Genomic DNA, 15,655 nt, shown 5'->3' on the forward strand with positions numbered 1-15,655 from the left:
TTACACATCGTCGATGTTTTGTGGCTGCAGTGATTTCCGGATTCAGTGACAGATGAAGGCAATATGTGGGTATAGATGAACCTGTAATTACCAGCGCGTTGATATGCAAGAATGATTTAAATATTTAATTGTTATTCGGTTATATTTAGAGAGTTAGGCCCCGACTCTTAATGACTTGTTGGCCTTAAAATATCTTAACTCTAGTGTTGTTTAATTTAGTGTAATGTAATCAGAAATGGAACAATGTAACAGTAAGTGTCCCGAAATATTACATATGATGAAATGGAAAGGAAATTTCTAACTGTTATTGTTTATGCGTCCACGAATTTACACTCAATAATGTCTATAAACTAAAGATTTTCTTGTAAAAATAAGGTTAAGAAAGATCGTATTAAAACATATTCCGTAGATTACACTGGCATATTGGCAGGTGTATAAAGATAACGAATGGAAAAGCTACTTTGCTTACAGTATATCGATTATTATTAATGAAAATCGGTAGTATATCCGGTTCGAGATCCCTTGTTTACCTTTGACGTCATATACTTGCGCGATACGCTACACAGTGATTAGGGATACGCTCGTCACCACAGTACCATCAAAAATAAAGTTAAAGAGTTTACAGTAAGCGAATAAAGTAACTATCTTCTCGGGATTGTGACGAATACACTGTACTTCTCAGAACGGTTGAGCCATTCGAGCCTCGGAAAGGGGTAGCCACTGACACCATTAGCTGTGTTGGGTGTTCAGGTTTCATTATACTTCGGCTTAAGCTGGGAAGATACTTCACTCGCTCACTGTACATCTCACATTATCGGCCTTCAACAGCAGTACTCAGCATAGGCCAAATTTAGTCAATCGTTATAACAGTATTAACAAAACATATCGTTGTATCTCCAGGCTACTGACACTATAAGCGCCACACAGCAGTGATTGTCAACACTTACCGGCATAATGAATTTCAATGTTAACAGTAATGATACGAGGGATATTGTAAATGTTATTACACCATAAACTTGAGACAAATTAGAACGTGCGCTTTAATTTCTGACAGCACAAAGAAACGAGCATCAGCACTTCAATAATGACACTCTTTTGAATGTGTTTATATTAGTGAGTCAGTGTTGAGGTTATGTAAAGTGATAAGTGCTTTTAGTGAGTTACTCATGAAGTTATGTAAATAGTGGTATATATTTGACTTCGTTTGGTGGACTGATTCGTAGCAGAGTCAGAAATATTTGGTGTGTGTGTGTGTGTGTGTGTGTAGAGGAGGGAGGGGGAGCGGCAAAATGGTGTGAAAAAAGTCCCGTTTATCATCTATTTCATCAATCATAACAATTTACAACCAAAAAAACTCCCATAAGTGCGAGGAACACATATGGTAATATTATATCTAAATCAATATAGTGTTATACAAGAGCAGCCCCCCTATACCTACGTCCTTCCTGAGAGATCGCCTACACTCTGAGGTTGGTTATTTTGGCCGACATTTCTCTCGCACAACGTCACCAAAGTTCCAAACTCGTAAGAGGTTCACGAGGACTCACTGAGGCTCTGAATGAACACAACAAACTGACCAGGTTAAAGTACTCACTGATTTAACGTGTCCGACAGTCGCAGCTCAGTACATCCTTCCCATTAGACATTCAATACCCACCTACGGTTTCTGGGAAGTGTGTACTGCCGTACTTGTTACAATCGCAGTTGTTCAGACCACACAAGCATGTTTCTAAAAATTTCAATTTATTTTACCTTCATGTTCTGAGTAAGACAACATTGACTAGCATGTACAGTCTCGTTCAAGATTCTTCGAACACTGCTGGAGACAGCTGGCAACTCAAGGCCATTTGTTTACTATAGTACGAAGTATAATATAATACGAAACAACAAAACCCAACCATTAATTAAGCAACAAGGAACTAAGTAACCAATCACCGATAACCTTTTACATTCATTTATAATTTTTACTACGTACTATAGTAAACAAACGGCCTTGCGTTGCCAGCTGTCTCCAGCAGTGTTCGAAGAATCTTGAACGAGACTGTACATCAGTAATGGCTGTGTGAACAGAAAACCACAACGAAAGGTTCAGAGATATACGTACTGTACTTTCTTGGTAAAACTCCTTCCCATATGTCAAGACAAAGTGTAGCTTCAACATAATGGTAAAAACGCCAGCTGTATTTTAAAGCACAATGGTGTAGTATAATAAAAACTGGAATACACTACGGCAATGATCAATCTTCCTCGCTGTATCAATTCAATTTCAATTTCAATTGTTTATTCCTTGATAGAGGAAGCGGGATCCTAGTGCTGTCACTAGGTACCCCTGTAGCCTCGCTGTATCTCTCTACTAATTATTGATAACCAGCCTGGCATTTACTAACATAAAATACTGGAGGTGAGTAAAATCGTCTTGCCAAATAAAATATTAAAAATAGCATCCAGTCGTGAAGCAGTTACACCTTAGTTTAATGGGTAGTACAAGTAATAATTTATACCATCAACACTTGTCTACCTCAGGTCACCTTCCCTCCCCATGTGTTCATATAATTTACAAGAGAAACTTATGAACATGTAACCTCACTCCTTTCCTTTACTAGTTCTCATTTCTTCCTTATCAAATATTTATTTTTCTAATTCAAAATTACATATATGTTCAGACAAGCATTGTGTTCTTCATGTTTATTGATAATTTGTGTTCTTCATATTTACTGGTAACTCGTGTTCATGGTTATCAAACCTTTCTCCTTTAAGCTTTCATTAAAATAGCCCGTCCCTTTACTTCACTCTTCTTCAGTCACGGTAACACGAGTCGTGTGATGTATATCTTTAAGTCAGTGAGCTATATATTACAGAGACTATTCGTTTATTCATAGTCACGCCTTACAAGAGGAAAATAAATGTGTTATTGATTGAGTAACAGTCTCTAGTTCTTTGTAGATAAATGGATGCCAGGCTGTAATAAAGATGAAGGATTGGATAAAATTATTATCATAAGACTTTGGCTTTTCACTGACTAACTTTTGAATTGTAAAACAAGTCCAACGATTTTTCACTCGGGCGCCGGACTATTGCGCTATACTGTGAATTAAAAAAATTTTTTAGTAAATCAATTATAATGTCGGCATTTAATGATGACAATGTTGTGCGATGTATGTTATTGGTATTTATAATAACTACTGTAGGACCAGCAGTGTTATTGGTTGCGTTAGGCAGCGTCATGACGACAACTGAGAATGTCAACCAGATAAATGATAATACACAGGACACATGTTCGGCTCTTCCGGATCAGCGTTGTGGAAGTTCTTCACCTGCGAGGAAAAAATACATTTGAGCCGAAATGAGCAAGATTTTTTTCTTCAGTATCACAGTTGTTAATATATATTCTGGTTTAAAGGGAGTAAAGCGATGTTTCTATAAAACCAACACCATTTGTATCACGATATGCTGAATGTGTGAAATTAAGTCGATATTTTGTACAATTTAAATGTTCCTCCGCGGTCTTTCCGGTCAGAAGCACCTGCCCTTCACCCACAGAGACCTAAACCAATGTAATCCCCAGTTTCAGAGATAAAAATCAGATTCAGCCGAACATTGCTTGACTGCGTTACTGATATTAACACATTACTCTTTTTTTCTTTAATTTTTAACGATAACAGATATAGGTCGTCTAACTTTAAGTGACCACAGTCTGCTCCACTCACCTGTACTTTTTATATTAACAACTTCAAATATTACCACGTCTCACCAGCAATGATCGTTAATATAACAGATGTAGTAGTGTTAGACAACAATGGTTCATTGCCTCACCACGCACCTACACACCTATATTTAAAATCATTGGGTTAAATTATCGACAATAGCAAGCTAGCCAGTAATTCTGTAACGATTACTCGATGGTAAAAACAAAAAAAAAACAAACACTGGCATGAGTACGCGTAGCAACCACCCTGTATGTGTGTTCTCGGCGATAAATCCGTGGTAATATACTATACCATGCAGACGTCGTCAAGGATAAATAGCGGGAAATCAACTGTGAAGAGTAAAATAAAAATTTACTTTTAGATCAACATCGTTTAATCAATTGGCGTAAGTTTTAGTATTAATTGTACCTTATTAAGTTCAATATTTCACCACCTATCAATTTATTAGCCGTGAGGGCGGTCTTATATCTCAATTTCTACGGATGAAGATCTTCGCATACGTAAAACCTTCGTCTAGAGCAGTGGTTCTCAACCTTGTTTGCCCCATGCACCCCTTTCACCATTTGTCAGAATGTCATTCCCCCCTCCTTTCCAAGATTGTCTGCCTCAAAAAGTGCATTCCAAATAATATGCATATAATACTGAAAAACCTTTATTTTTTCCATATTAGTACATATACATTTACATGGATTATTTTTATAGTGGAGTTTTACAAATTAAATGCCAATTGAAAATGTTGATGGATTTATAAAACTTGAATAAAAGTAAAATAGTTTTTTTTTTTTTATAATGAATTACTTAACAGACCAAACTGAAGCATAATGCAATAAACAAAAAGTTCAATAGAATACCAGGATATTGTAAATTTGTAATTAATTTTATTCAGATGAAGATTATAGTCAATGAGAAACCTGTGATTGTTTTTTCTTCGCCAATTCTGGGATACGCGGAGGAGTGCTTGAAAGGGCACAACGCAGGTCATTTTCTACCTCTAATCTACTACGTTGTTTCGTTTTAATTTGCAACAGAGTTGAAAAGCCTGACTCACAAAGATATATCGACACAAACGGAAGCAATGCACGGATAGCTCTTTCTGCCACTTTTGGGTAGGAATCGCACATCAAGGGCCAAAATTCTGTGATTGATTTCTCATCGAACATATCTCTTGCTCCCGAATCAGTTCCCCCCCCCCTGAAAACCTGAATTCCCCCCCTGGGGAGAATTCCCCCCTGGTTGAGAACCACTGGTCTAGAGTCTAGACTACAATTACGTACTGCATAGCCTAAACAATATACCCTTTAGGCCAGGGAAAAAATCCATCCGATTCCTGATTAATTGAAAGTTTTACGTCAATTATGTTTTTAACTGATCATAGAAGAAAAAGGAAAATGTTTGGTTAGATGAAGAGGAAGACACGATAATCAATATTTACTAACGAACTAGACAAGGCTCATTTAGGTAAAGGCCGGACAGACGTTGCCTCAACCAGTGTTCTATCGTAGAGCCAAGATGAGATATATCACTGGTATTATAATCCAGTATTTTTTGTTATATGTAAAAAATTTCTTGATCTTATTACTTGTCTACGCAAACACAATTAATACAGAGTTAAGTATATAAGTGAACCATCCCCCCTTCCCCATACACTGCCACTGAACCAAATACTGTACTACCCGATCATCCTTGCCAGTGTACAGCTGACGGTCTCTACCCAACTTCTGTTGTAGGATGATAGTCACAATCACGTTTCATGATATACAAAATAACTAATAGTGAATAAGTTGACGTTTTGACGACACATAAATTTTATGGCGTTTTATACAGTCGTTGGTTTATGTAATAGTGGCTTCGCTTATAGTGTATTATTGTGGTGACATTCTCGCTTAAACAGGGGCTCTTCTGCAAGGTCAAGTTAGGTTACATGTATATAACACCACAACAATGAGTAACAATACGCAGAAAACAATACTCTAAATAGCTCTAATCGCGACCTTTTTTTGTCATATCTTAAAAAATTACTTCTAATTTATAACGAGATACAAAAGAAAGGATGAACACAGCCCAAGTAGTCATAAATACAGGTATGTAACTATTAGAGTATTTGTATTTAGTGATGTATTTGGGGGAGATCTGTTACCGGTTAACGTTTTTTGTGTTTACTTAAGATCGAATGCTATCATAGCCACACTAGTTACCAACTATATCCTGATTGCAAGTCTAGGCCCTTCCATATTCCCAGTGCAAGTCGAGTTTTTTTTATTAGTAACTGAAATTAATTGCTTGTTGTAGACATAGCTCTAACTAAATCGTACTGGTAAAGTTTTATGTGATTGGGTACAGTACAGTACTTCCAGTTGGTCTAAATAATGTTATGTCATTTATTTCAACTAAACAGTGATATTATTCATGGATGCGTACTATAAACTCAGCGGGGCCTCACCTCTAGACGTCTCCACCACCTCACACTCAGAGGATTATCACTTCCTCCACCACCAGTGTACTGTACAGTATACCTCCTGCAGGCCAACACGCACGTCGAGTGGCCGGCGGCAACTGAACCCACCGCAAGTTCGCAACCGTTGTAGTCTACTCCGCTATGATGCCACTTCAAGACTGATGAGGATTGTGTGTGTGTGAGATACCGTTCCGTCAACACCTAGTGACTTGAACCTTACCTTCATTAACCTTTTATATATTTTAGGAATGTTTCATAAACAACAGGGGTTCGATAGTTTCTTGATAGCTTGGGACACAACACCAATCAGGCAAACCACCATAATCGTCTTTAGCCTTTTCGTTGTTTTCCCTTCATCTACTACATCATGGTGGCTCTGGAGATTGAGTGGTGGTGGACGGATGTACTACACATATACGGTCGATTGTTATTGTGGCTCCAGACACCATGTTGACACCCTCGCCGCCTGTGTAATGTTTGGTTTCCTCTTCAAATTAACTTTTCATTAAGAGCCATGTCGTAGGTGGTATATCGTTCGTGTTAATACCGTGAGGAATAATTACTTTTAGATCTACAAGCTTTCCAGGTATCACTTCTAAAAATAATATCCGAAATGATAAAAAACACTTGGCCATTTTTTCCTGGCGACTCAAATAGCGCAACATTCCGAGACTGAGAAAGTTTTCGTATGTATTAGTGCATAAAATGACCCAATTCGTCTATCAATCTGCTTTATTTGTTTTTATCTATGCCTTTCTAGATACCATTCTTCTTGAAAAATTCTAAAAGAAAATAGTTATTTAATTTGTGCCATAGGAACAGGTAATATGAACAGGTGATTGTGCACTAGATATTAATTACCCTGAATGTGTTGCAAGGATAATAGTCGGATCATATGAAGATCTTCCCCCCCAAAGTATCCAACTGAAGATCCTCCCCCCCAGGCTAGATCATATGAAGATCCTCCCAGGCTAGATCATGAAGATCCTCCCCAGGCTAGATCATATGATCCTCCCCGCAGTTTGGGGGAGGTTTGCTAGGTTAGGTTTGGTTAGGTTAGGTTTGGCTAGGTTGGTTAGGTTTGGTTGGGTTAGGTTTGCTAGTTGGTTTGGTTGGTTAGGTTAGGTTAGTTAGGTGGATAGATGAGGCGACTGGGCTTGATCATATGAAGATCCTCCCCAGGCTGATCATATGAAGATCCTCCCAGGCTAGATCATATGAAGATCCTCCCAGGCTAGATCATGATCCTCCCAGGCTAGATCATATGAAGATCCTCCCGCTAGTTAATGAGATCTCCCCAGGTTTGGGGGAGGATTCATGATCCTAATAGTCTACTCTGGATGCATTGCAAAATGAAGTCGACCTTGAGTGAACTTACAGAAGTAGTTGTTAGCGCGTGGTACCAGTCAATAACAAGCGTCGTCAGTTCCCTCTCACTACCACCATCACCTTGTCCCCTTTGTTACCGCTGAGTGATATATATTGTACAACATTTAAAGGTATAAGCTAGTGTGTTGATAGTGATGGACGTGGAGAGGGAGGGAGGTGGCTTGGTGATTAAGCTAATGATGGTGTGTGAGGGACCATTATATTGACGCTAGATGACATAGTAGGGCATTGTAAGTGTCTCCTCACCTTTTATATACCACACACAAGCACGTCTTGAGTTTCCCGTACGTTTTATGCCCATCCGCGGCAGTAAGCAGTAAGGTCTCTTCCTCCTTACTGCTTTCATCTTCCTGGTTACTTCAGAAATATCATGAAATATATATATATATATATATATATATATATATATATATATATATATATATATATAATATATATATATATATATATATATATATATATATATATATATATATATATATATATATATATATATATATATATATATATATATATATATATATATATATACAAGTAAATCACTGTGGGTGCTCGTGATCCAGGTATATGCTGATATACACCTTGTTTTGTACTCCTCCTTAGACTGTACTCACCCCTGAAGATGTGAATTACACGAAAGCGCTTGGGAACTTCTGTGTTTTCTTCTTTCCTTTGTTATCATATATATATATATATATATATATATATATATATATATATATATATATATATATATATATATATATATACAAGGGCCATAGGGGGCCCTTAAGGTATTTTCTTAAACCATCTTATGATGACTGAGATATACAGCGAATAGGAGCAACAAAGATTTACACACAACTCGTTGGCTCTTGATAGTGTAAATATATTCGATGATAAATCAATTGCAATTATATTAAGGAATTAGGACAGTGAGTACACTGTACTTACCAGAAAAGCGGCTCTTCTTTCCTCCCAGTTCTTGAGTTGATCCCGCCAATCTTGCCTCACAGTCGACAAACAGGCATTTTGCGGGTTGAAGTCTCCTACGGCACAAATCTTGTCGGGAATAACCTTAATCTTGTCCATGCTTACATTACTGAAGCAGCCACAAGCACACGCAGACCACAACACGGGCAATAGGTTGTTTAGTTCTGCAACTATACTGTACGGCACACTTCACCTGTTCCTTTTACTCTATACTGTTACACCAAATCAGCTCTTCACATTCATCCTACGCTTCAGCGAATACCAAGACACCATTGGTTGATTATTATTACCTGAGGAACTCATTATTCACGAATATTAAGCACAAAATGCAATAGAGGAGAGTAGAGGTTAACACACGAGATGCAAATATTACGCCACATAGCTGCTGAGAGAAGCTTACATGGACGTTCATTATTGGCTGGCGGATTAAAGGCTACGAACTCGCTGTCGGACTTCATACAAGTATTTGTAGCGTAACTTTTTTGCATAAATTTTTCTCAGAAATGTTTTTCTGAGCGCGCCTTGTCACGCATAAAGAACCAACGCCCCAGTGATTCCGCGTTCTTCAAGTGAAAACATCATATGTATTTTGGAATATTAACACCAATAAAAAATGGATTCTCAAGCATTTATTAAGAAAATAATAGGTAATGATTAAGAAATTAAAAGTAGCCGCTTTACCTGCATTGAAATTTTATTTTATGTAACTATTCTCATCACCTACTACTGATCTTGACTTGACATGGAAACTAGCGTGTCCGTCTGGTGTAAATAACACTCTTGGAAAGACAACTGGTGGGGCAACGTCAGAAAATCAGAGTTGACGCAAAAAGTGTTCATTAAAATTGTTTCTTTTATTTTCATAATAACTGATTGTATAGTTTAGAGTGGGATTGTAAGTGATCGTGCAGTGTTTTCCAAGAATGAGGAGGTGAAAAGAAAACGTGTTTGACCTCAGTTGACAAGATTTCATTAATCTTAACTGGGCAATAATGTGTACGAGTGTAGTGTTTTTTGAACTTATGTATAGTGCTTCTGATTTAAACTTTAAATGTGAACTACTCGGTCAACCAATACATCTAGTAAGAATAAAGAAGGTTCAATCCCAACACTGCAATTAGCCAATTTCCTACAACACAAGGTAAGACGATAAGATATGGTATAACCGTATAATTTCATTCTTGTATACAATGACTGTGTAGCCTAGTTAGTTGTTTGTTAACCTTACGCACGATACAGCACAAGTTGAAAAGTACTTGACCCAAAACTGACAGATCTTTTATAAAGCCTTTGCCACCTTGCCATATATACACTTTTAATAATTATTAGTATAAAAAGGAAGTGAATAGAGAATTTTATGTTCTTATAATGATGTACAATTTTTAAAGGCAGATGACCAGTAATAAATACCTGACCTAACCTATATTTTGGGATGGGTACTTAAGTGCAGGTATACCCTTATCATACCGTATGAATGATTAATATACCATATGCAGTGTAAAAGAATTCCTTATAATACCATTTCCTATAACCTGGTAAAGGAGCCATGTCATTCAGGTGATGGTAATGTACATTCGGTACCCATTTTTTTCTGTGTAATCTAAATGTAAAATTTATTTCAGATGAAGGTAAGGGCCATGCAAATTTTTTTTTCAATGCAACCCATATATATTTATTTTTTCAGATGAAGTTAATGTACTGTATTTACCAGCTGGCTTGGGTCTGACAGGTTATATCTGATACTAACCTTGATGAATTAAATAAGCTTGTGGAATTCTATTTTATGGCTGAAAAGCGAATAAGGAATACATATAACTCAAATCCACCTATTCTCCTTGATGATTCCTTCAGTGTTAGAGATTAGTGTTCATCCGTGAGACGTAAACTACTAATGGGGAAGTTCAAAGTGATGTTTTAATTTTTATTTTATTTTTTGTCATTGGCATCGACTTTACATTACACGTTCGTTTAATTTGGGTCGGCGATAACTGTCACCATTACCTGTTGTGTTAACTTGATCTCCGCATACGCGCCATTTAGTTGCGTGAAGGTGAATTATATAGTTAACGTTTTCGTCACTTGCGAGACAACAAAATTATACAAGTAGACGCCGTTTCTTCTTACTTTCAGAGTCGTTATCTTGTCACATTCCCTACTTCTAAATTTCCCCTATGCGTAGTTATTGGGGCAACTCTGGTTCGTTGGATATTGTTTTTACTGCAAAGATGTGTCAAATGATTATTGTGCCAAAACAACTCGTACATTTTTCTGGAAATATTTCAAGATGGGTCTTTTAAAACTCGTGAAGAATGTATACATAATGCAGAGCAAATATCAGAGGGTACGTGTTGTGGTAAGTGTTATATACAGAGAGAAAGAGATGTAATGTTAAATATTAACTAAGACCAATACATATTGTGTGTTAGAAGGGCTAAATATTGGTATGATTTACTAGGAATCTGTAGGCATAACGTGTGATGTTTCTCTTCTGTAGTTCGATTATTTCCCGCCTGCCTATGTTGATTAACTCCGTCAGTGTTGGATTGATAAAACACTGGTATTTCTAGGATGACTGGCTGGGTGGTTGGTTGTAACTGATTGGTTTTTGAACTGCAGCTGTGATTGCCGCTGTAAATAGAAAAAAAACACGAAGTGCGTATTCATGACAAGAGAATATTAACACTAGGTCCATGAATTGTCTTAACCTTTCTCAAACTTAGCCTCATAAAATATTATAGCTAGAACAAGGTGCACATGTGAGTTTTGCAATGACAAGATAACACGAGTTGTTTGTCTTGTATAATAAATCCGGCGAGTTACATTTATAATACTTTGGGGTTTATTATTGTTTTAAAATGGGTCACACAACCTCTGGGCACACTATATTTATTTATGTATTGTTTTTACTAGTTGATGTTGGCGATAGTGTTGTCAAAGATGGACTTTCTTTTGCATGGGAGTAGTTGTTGATGAATATGAAAGATACATTTATGAGTTAGCTGGACAAGGAGGAGTACACACACACACACACAGGTACGGTTGTAGACTTTTTGGGTCACAGTTTAGTGTGTAATACAGGCCAGCAGCACACCAGCCGATTCAACACGGCCACCGGCCAAAGTTCTCTGTTGACTTGGCTGTTGCTGCATGACGGTATTACATCACTGAGCCAAGCCAAGCATCACCATGACACTGACTCATCAAGTATCCTCCGTTCTCCGTCAATAATAAGTAAAAGAGAACAAGAGGTGGCCAGGGACTGATAGGTAAACATGGTATGGGGCCATACGGTACACATACAAGTACTGATAAGGGTAACTTTTGGATCATATGAAGATCCTCCCCCCCAAACCTACTTGGGGGGGAGGATTTTCATATGATCTAGCCTGGGGAGGATCTATATGATCGCCCAGTCGTACAGCTCATCTGATCCACCCCTAACCTAATTTAACCTCCCCCAAACCTACTTGGGGGGGGGGATCTTCATATGATCTAGCCTGGGGGGAGGATCTTCAGTTGGATACTTTGGGGGGGAAGATCTTCATATGATCCTAAACTTTTGTTGTTGTTATCGCTGGCTTTATTTTATGGTGAATATCCTGATGTTTTTCTTCTGCGCAGATTAGGTTCAATTTCCTTCAGTTATTTAATGTATATTTGTTCCCCACTTGCAGTCGTGACCTGTGAAATAATAAATGAGCAATTACTATTAACATGAAATCAGTCTTATTTTCTACATCGTGTGCGAACACGTGAGTTTCTTAACAGTCAGTTACCAGGGTCCCACCCAATGGTACTCCAGTGCATGTCTGTCATTTATTTTCTTCACTGATCTGCCTGCTGGGAGGTAAGGTAAGTCTGTAACGTACGGTACCAAATATACACAAGAAACAAAACCTGAGCGGTGTGTGTGTTTTCGGAAGCGGGAGACTCTTGTTTGCCATCCCCCCACCTCTTAATTTTTATAGTTGTTCTACTTACATAAAACATTGTCTCTATCACATATAATTCGATTTGCTTTTAAAACAAATAGAAACTTCTTCGGATAACAAAAGTCATTTGTGTGAACTGCAACAAGAGTCATTTGTGTGAACTTCAACAAGAGTCATTTGTGAACTTCAACAAGAGTCATTTGTGTGAACTGCAACAAGAGTCATTTGTGTGAACTTCAACAAGAGTCATTTGTGTGAACTTCAAAATCATTTGTGTGAACTGCAACAAGAGTCATTTGTGTGAACTTCAACAAGAGTCATTTGTGTGAACTTCAACAAGAGTCATTTGTGTGAACTTCAACAAGAGTCATTTGTGTGAACTTCAACAAGTCGTTTGTGTGAACTGCAACAAGAGTCATTTGTGTGAACTTCAACAAGTCATTTGTGTGAACTGCAACAAGAGTCATTTGTGTGAACTGCAACAAGAGTCATTTGTGTGAACTGCAACAAGAGTCATTTATGTGAACTGTAATAAGACGACGAAGAAGGTTGCAGATAAAAGTTCAGCAACTTCCAACTTTGTTCGGAGGTAAGTTATTTTGGTCTTGTATGAAATTTAACTGGTCGGGGGTGGGTATGGGTTTATTATAGTCGAGTGGTTCTCAACGTTTATACTGTCATACAGCTCTTTATTCTTAAGTTTAAATGCTGTTAAACCTTATCGTATATATCTAACTAATGGCCACCCAACTAGAGGTGGCCATGCCGAGGGAAGGGGATCATAGGCATGTGTAGGATCCCTTCATTGTTCTTGATAAGCCTTATCTAGGGATATTTTGAAGCCCAATGCGGTTCTCGATTCCACAGGTTGGGCTGATAGACTGAACTATAGATCTATTGCGCTCAATATGAAGAAGTATTTTTTACAATTATTATTCGTCCTGCATGATATTTTTGTGATCTTGCAGTAATGTCACCCCATGTTGATGACTCGTGACATCCCGAAAAAATTGCCCGGGTTCACTTTTTCCATCCCCCGTCTTGTTTCTGCCTCTCCCAAGTAACACATTTATATACTTGTCTGATACAGATAATACGCCTTTCTTCCGCCATTTATTTTTCCCTCACATAAACTTCATACATTTTTATATTCATGTGTTAAATGGTTTAGAATTATATTGACACACTGACGTCAAGCATCACGAAGGGTCCCAGGTGTTGCGAGACTTGTTGATGGCATCCCAGTATAACTCCTTTTCTACCACTTAATTTGTTTTAACCTTTGGTATTTGTAAGAATATTCTGAACTACAGAAACTGGAAGGCATAAACTTACCATAAGGTTGTGTTAATCACCATTTTCCTCTTCTCGATATCGTCTTGCTAGATTATTGGCCAGAGTTAATCTACTTTTCACTGCAAGAGACACTGGACGTAACCAAAACAGATTGACATCCTTCTTGAGTTTAGGGAACAATTTCATGTAAAGTTGGAGGAAAACTGACGAGTTTATGAGAATTTCTCGCTTAATTCATGTCTTAGTTGAAGAGGAATTCCATCGTTTATTCTCAAGGATAAGAATGGTGTGTTGCCGACCCCCGGTGTGCTGCGAACGTCACTTAACAACAAACCTCGCGTGACACATACAGTATTGTTTGGTGCTCGTCCTCTGTCTTCACCGTATCACAGGCCACCACACCACCCCCAAACATGTTTCACTTGTAACAGCATATAGGTACAGGGTATTGTAATATTTGTCTTATTTTTTACCAAACAACTTCACAGATTGTATTTTTATTCTCTTTGGTTTTCTGATTTTTGTGAGCAATTTAGTGACTGCCTGTACGATATTGTCCTGTAATGTGGTTATTTCGTGTTATATAATAGTATTATCCGATTAATATGGCATCACTACCCCCCAACGCTATAAAGCTCTCGCCACCTGTACTAACCGATCTGACCACACTCCACAAGTGTTCCTTCATCAGCAGCTGTAATAACAGGTGCGTTTCAGGGTCATCCTCGATGTTTTTGTGTTCGCATACCTCCCCAAAACACCTGTCGTATGGAAATTTAGAAGTGAATTGGCGTTGGTGTGTAATAACTGTTTGGAAATGTATCCCTGTCAAGAAATAGTAGTAAATTCTAAACAAAGTTACGTTAATAAATAAAGAAATATACAATATAGTTTAGCTCCTCTTCAAAGCACCCCCAAAGCCCTCCAACATATCTCCGACATTGCTTCAACACATCTCCAACATTAACCTTTTCCCTCTACTACCCTTCCCCATTGTCGATCCCCCACTACTCCATCTTCCTCCTGCCCCCTGTCCCACTACTGCCCTGTCCCACTACTGCCCCCTGTCCCACTACTGCCCTCTGTCCCACTACTGCCCTCTGTCCCACCACTGCCCTCTGTCCCACTACTGCCCCCTGTCCCACTACTGCCCCCTGTCCCACTACTGCCCTCTGTCCCATTACTGCCCCCTGTCCCATTACTGCCCCTGTCCCACTACTGCCCCCCGTCCCACTACTGCCCCCTGTCCCACTACTGCCCCTGTCCCACTACTCGCCCCTGTCCCACTACTGCCCTCTGTCCCATCACTGCCCTCTGTCCCATTACTGCCCCCTGTCCCACTACTGCCCTCTGTCCCATTACTGCCCCCTGTCCCACTACTGCCCTCTGTCCCATTACTGCCCCTTCCCCTACTATTACTCCTTTTCACACAACCCCCCAGCCGACACAGGTGCTTCCTTACCCAAATATTGTGAAATGATCAGGTAACACTTGCCAGGTGTGGCCGTGAGGTACGGAGAGGTGACCACTTGCAGATTTGTGGGTGGGACATACAGGCTGTCTCAGAAAAAAATTATACAAAACGCTTTACAGATTTTCACGGAGATCTTATGAATGCTTGTGGGAAATCTCACACATCAACAAAAGAGGGTAATGTTTTCAGTTGTAATACAAGTATTCACAAGCTCTCCACGACAATCTGTAAAATAGTGTGTGTGTGTACATTTTTCTGAGACATCCTGTATATGGGTATTAGACTAGTCAATCTGTGGTTTGAGTTGGAACAAATTGCAACATAAATTATTTTTGTTGTAACTTTCTTGGCACTCCTAGCTGAACAATATATACAAAGTAGAGAGAAGTAAATGTGATAGAGAGTTATCTAATTTGCATATATCATATAA

This window comes from Homarus americanus, unplaced genomic scaffold (assembly GCF_018991925.1).
Source record: "Homarus americanus isolate GMGI-L3 unplaced genomic scaffold, GMGI_Hamer_2.0 scaffold49667, whole genome shotgun sequence".
Lineage (NCBI taxonomy): Eukaryota > Metazoa > Arthropoda > Malacostraca > Decapoda > Nephropidae > Homarus > Homarus americanus.